General features: G+C 39.0%; 1 long non-coding RNA gene across 1 annotated transcript; it reads right to left on the minus strand.

Annotated features, from left to right (window-relative positions):
- Positions 1 to 1155: 1155 nt before the first annotated feature.
- Positions 1156 to 1991, minus strand: LOC116083507. Its single transcript, XR_004115753.1, has 2 exons — positions 1890 to 1991; positions 1156 to 1701 (listed from the first exon to the last, which is right to left on the minus strand). It is a non-coding gene; the product is annotated as an uncharacterized LOC116083507 (long non-coding RNA).
- Positions 1992 to 5933: the final 3942 nt, after the last annotated feature.

Consider the following 5933-nt stretch of genomic DNA (forward strand, 5'->3'; position numbering starts at 1 on the left):
ACCGTGGCGAGGAAGGAAGAAAGACACTTTGCCTGTAGAAAGTGCTGAGGGACAGGAGCACATCCACCATGTAGGAGGGGGAAAGGCAGCCCCAAGAGGGCTCCCGGCTGGGTCTAGGGCAGCAGGAATAGAATATAGATTTTATAAGCTTTCACTTGGGGATATCAGAGGGTGGATCAGCCACATGGAAGTTCGGAACAGGACCAGCCATTGAGCTGTTTAAGGCATATAAAGGTACAAAAGCTTTGTGTGTGTGTGTGCGTGTGTGTGTGTGTGTGTGTGTGTGTGTGTGTGTGTGCTTATTTCATTAGGGAACCCAGAACATTGGGGTGGGTAACGAGGAATGTGCACTGCCACCACTGCCACCAGGATCTGTTTTAGTAGCAATAACTGGATTCAGCTACAATCAGAGAAGCGTTTTTGGCCATTTCAGCACAACTAGCATTCTATATGCATTAAGAAAATGCTGCTGTTGCTGCTGCTGCTGCTGCTATAGCTGTATGTAAATCCTGTGTTAGAGGAGGATGAAGGCCTGGAAAGGTGCTTTCTAAAGCACCTTGTTTTGTTTTTGACATTTGATTGCTAGTAGTTGGCAGGCCCCTCCAGCTCTCTCCACTTCTGCTCTACATCTGATCAAGCAGATATGAAAACCTGGATGTTCCTCATTTTGACACAGACTGGAAGTTAAAACCATGCACACCCTTATCCAAGCTACAGAAAAAGAAGATGCACATAAACCTCATTGACATAATAAAGACCAGTGTCAGTTTCTTTTCTACTTGTGTGTGCTTTTTAAGAACTTGCTTATCAAATTTGTGCTATTCTTAGAAAACTTTACTACACTGGGTTTCATGTTTTCTTGGTGTGTATGTATGTGTATGTGTGTGTGTAAATATGGTTAGTTTCAATATGAGAATAAAATTTTGGATATAGTAGGATATTAATCAGTAGATTGAAGTGCCTGTCAGTGGGAGAGAATGTGATTTGGGAGACAATTATGACAAAGTCTCACCAAAATGAAGCAATTAACAGAACCTGAAGAAAGCCGACTCCTGTGGGATGAGATTCTGGAGATGAAAACAGAAGAAGAACTCAAGACTGTGTTCAACCAGAATAATAGCAATGGAAGGAGAGAATGAGGCAAAATTTCCTGGATCACTTTGAGTAGTTATTGGTTTTTATCTGAAACAAAGACTTAGAGAATTTGAGAAAACCAAAGTTGCTAACTTTCAGTATATTGCTATTTTCTCAGTTGTTATTTTTGGAGCTATTAAAGTTGTGCCTGCTTATGTGTGAACATAGGGACTTTGGAAAGAACTGACAACTAAGTGCACATGAGGATGGATGTATATGTCAGGATTCTCTAGAGTAACAGAATCTATAGGATGAATCTTTATAGAGATAGGAATAGAATATACTAGAATGAGTTATGGTCCAGCTAATTGAACAATGGTTGGCTATGAGTTGAAAGTCCAAGAATCCAGTAGGTGCTCAGTCCATGGAGTATAATGTCTCAGCTGGTCTTCACTATATGCTGGAATCCTGAAGAAGTAGGCTTTGATGCCAGTGAAGGAATGGACTTGCTAGCAAGCTGAGATTAGGGAAGCAAAGAACAAAAGCTTCCTTCTTCCATGTCCTTATATAGGCTTCCAACAGAAGGTGTGGCCCAGATTCGTGGTGAGTTCTTCCATCTTAAATGACCTAGAATAAAGGTATGTCTTCTTGCAGCTTAAAATACTTGGATTAAAGTCATAATACTGTAAACCAGGTCAAAGGCCTATTTCTGAAAAGTATATAACCTTAATTTGAAGTACGAAAGGATGGCCATTTAAATTTTAGTGGACATCCTTCCCAGTATCCCAGGATAATGACTTGTGACTGTACCTTACCTGCCTTCCTCTAGAAGTTCTCAGTCCATCCTTTCCTGTCCTCGCTAAAGATTGTATACAAAAATTCTGGCCCTGAGATGTCAATGAAGGCTACCTTACTCATAATGGTACAGCAGAGCTGTCTGCCCTTCAAATGTTCTCCAGGATAGTGTTGTTCAGGGCATTGTTACATAGTAATTGATTTTTACACATAAGAAAGACTTGAAGCATGTTTGCCAATGACTGGAGGACATATACACATGATGATGGAATGTGAAATCAATACTAATTCATAATAGATCGATATTCGAATTCATACATAGATATTGTAGTTATGGGATTTCTGTCCTAAAGTTTGATTTTTCTCAAAGAATTGTGCAGGTAGAGATCAAATACATAGAGAACATATCAGAACCCTGGGGATTTGTGATTTTAACCTTTAACTATTGAAGCCAAGGGCAATGAATATTGTCCCTGCTACTTAACATTTTCATGGCTGATCTGGTCATTAGACCTATAGCAAGTGCTATTAAATATCAAGGGGCTGTAATTACATGGATCACATAGTTGCCTTTGGTGATTTTTTTTCATCTTTTATACAGAGTACAGATCCCAGTATTTGTTGCATTCTGTTACAAAATGTGCTTAAACTTTCAATTATTGACTTTTTGCTAAAGTTCACATTTGTTGCTTCATCTTAATAATCTGTAGTGTTGTTCTGGAATGAGACAGATTGTTGGACAATTTTTGAAGATATGAAAATATTCAACTGGGTTGTATCTTCTAAAATGGTAAATTTTATAATGCTGACTATATCACAAAGAAGATGTTCTGTATATTAAAAGATAGAAGCATCTTACATAGACCCTTATCCTGCTGATCACCTTAGAAAGGAGGGTTCTGGTCAGCATGATGCATGTCTCCAGTTTTATGAGCACTTGGGAATCACCAGGACAGTGCTGAGTGATGCCATCATCATGTTCAATGCTTGCTGCTTCCTTCTCTCTACACTCAGGGTCATAAATAGCTAATAGGTATTTTACATCATCTCAATAGCAGAGTGGAAATGTGATTTACTAGTTTTGACCTCATCATAGAATAAAAAGTGCCCAATTTAAATAGCTGTCTAAAAGTGATGTATGGCCTTACCATAATGTCCTCTTGAATGTGATGACACTATTTTGCTACTAAGCTGAAATCAGAATAATACTTTAATACTTATTTAAGATTACACATCAATTGTAAAGCTCAAGTTACATAGATCTTTGTGCCCTCTTTTTTCATGTGTGTCAGTAAGTTGTTTCTTGTCTGTTATTACTATTGAGAAAAAAATAATCCCCAGGATATTTCAAGGTAGTTACTGACAAATTGAAGTTACAAACTTGTCATCCATATCAGCAGGTTCATACATTATTTCTTGTTATCTTTGTGTCTTAGGGGACAATAAGAAGCACCGGCTTGTGGGTACTTAACTCAAGTTGATTATCAGTCTGTTTCTATTATTTCCTCATTTTACCAAAGCTGTGAATTATTTCACTTTGAGCCTGCTGCTGAGGCAGACTAAAGCTCACCTGCCACCTGGACCTGCTCATATACCCATTGGATAATAATAGGAGCATATTCCAGAGTTTTCTATAGTCCCTTAACTTAAAGTTACAGGGAAAAATGATCCCATATTTGATACCAGGCTCTTATTGCAATAACATTGCTTCAGTCTAAATTGAGTAACCATTTGGACAATTCAACATTTGTTTCACATTTCACCAAATATCCTATTTACTCTTCTGTACTTTCAACAACCTGTGGTAAGACATTATCTATAGCTTTGTAATTAATAGTGACATTGAGTTTATTCTGACTTTAATGATTTTTTTTGCAAAAATATTTAACTATATTCTGAAAGTAAAGTTCATCACCCTTCACAAAATCTTCATTTCCAATTCTCCTCACACTCTGTGACAGATCCATGCATCTTATATGACGTTATGAATATTTCCTTCCTACTTTTTTTAATTAACTGTGCCCAGTTAGCCCTTTTGATTTCTGATTTCTAAGGCTTATCTCCAAGATACTTAGCTGCTAGCTCAGAATCTCCCCTTCAAGGTTACATTTTATATTAAAAGACACAACACATGCACAGCCTTTGCATCAAAGAGGGCATTTGGAATGGTGTAAATTTGGAAGAGTCCACCAACTAACTGAACCTAAACCCTGTTCTTCCTCCTTCCTGTTAGTGACTGTGGATACAGATTAATACTTCTACAACATAACCCTGTCTTTCATGATCCTCCTGACCTCTTGCCTCTAAAAATTCAGTGCATTTCTGTGTGTGTGTGTGTGTGTGCATGAGAGATAGATAGATAGATAGATAGATAGATAGATGTGGCCAACACCAGCCACGTAAACTCCATACATCTGCGCAACGCCAGCCACATAGGCATGTTTACTCTGCACACCTGCGTATGCTTGCCTTTCCTGCTGCACCCTCTCCAAATGGGTGACGCAGTGGTCAGCAGACACTGCTGAGCCAATCAGGCATCGACACATCCACACAATAGGGTTTATAAGCCGACCGCTCCAGAGGGCAGGGTCTTTCTCTTGCTTCAAACTTGGGCGCTCCTAATAAAGTGTGGTTGAGAAGAATCCTGCTGTTGTCGTTGTCCTTCCTGCTGGCAGGTAGACACGACAAGTGCCAGTGGTACAGAGAGCTTTAACATCAGGTGATAGAGAAACCAACCCCTCACTCACTCTTTACATCTTCCTTTGTGCCTTTCTTAACACCAGAACAAAGTCAGACCTTCCCTATCTGATCATTCCATGTTCCTTTCCATGAACTGCTTTCACAAAGACTTGTTCAGAAACATCCTCATATTTTTATGGAATTTGGTGTTTCTCTTAATTCATTCCCATGCTTAAGAATTCAGTTCTCCTGGTCTGCCTTCTAACAGCTCCTCATCCCATTCCTCCTCCCTGATCTCCAAGAGGATGTCCCCACCCTCTCACTTCACCAACAACTGGACTGTTAAAAAAAGATTAAAGATGAAGACGAAAGAAAGAAAGAAAGAAAGAAAGAAAGAAAGAAAGAAAGAAAGAAAGAGAAAGAAAGAAAGAAAGAAAGAAAGAAAGAAAGAAAGAAAGAAAGAAAGAAAGAAAGAAAGAAACTGCCACCATGAGATCCAGTTGTAAGGCATTTTCTCAATTAGCAATCAATGGGGGCAGGCTCAGCCCATTTGTGGATGGTACTATCCCTGGGCTGGTAATCCTGGTTTCTGTAAGAAAGCACCTCTCCATGACTTCTGCATCAGCCCCTGCTTCCAGGATCCTGTCCTGTGTGAGTTCCAGTCATGACTTCGTTTGGAGATGAACAACAATATGGAAGTGTAAGCCAGATAAATTCTTTCCTCCTTCCCACAAATGAATTCAGCTCACCACAGTTTGAATAACAGTTCTTTGAGAAGCTACAGTGTCTTTGCCAAGCTGATGCTAGAACTTGATGCTCTTTACAGCAGCAACAGGAAAGCAAACTTAGAAATAAAGTAAGAGCATAAGGACCATAAGAAATACACAAGAAGTCTAGACAGGAGCTCAGTAGGCTTATCTGAACCCTGCTCTGTCAATGGGCTGAATGTCCTTTAGAAGCTAGGGCTTTTTGTCACAGAGCTAACTATTTATCTAGTTTAAGGCTCTAAGAAGCCCAAGTAAGGGTCATCCCCTCAATCTCACATAACAAACTCTTTTTTTTTCATATTTTAAAAATGTTTTATTTATGCTCTGAGAATTTTCTATAGGTGTAGACTGGATTATGATTATACCCATTTCCTCTCCAACTCTCTCAAGACCCACACTGCAAACATGCCAGTCCCACACTAAGATGAGCATATTGCATCCATCAAACATCAATCAGGTGACAGTCAAGTTCAAAACCTTTGCCTTGAAAAATACTAGAAATTTCTCACCAAAGGTAGAGGAGGCACAGGAAATGATATTTGAACTCACAAACAACAACAAAACACGAGAGTAAAATGATTTTTATATTTAAAAGATAAACCAGTGTTTGTAATAGGT

This window comes from Mastomys coucha, unplaced genomic scaffold (genome assembly GCF_008632895.1).
Source record: "Mastomys coucha isolate ucsf_1 unplaced genomic scaffold, UCSF_Mcou_1 pScaffold8, whole genome shotgun sequence".
NCBI lineage: Eukaryota > Metazoa > Chordata > Mammalia > Rodentia > Muridae > Mastomys > Mastomys coucha.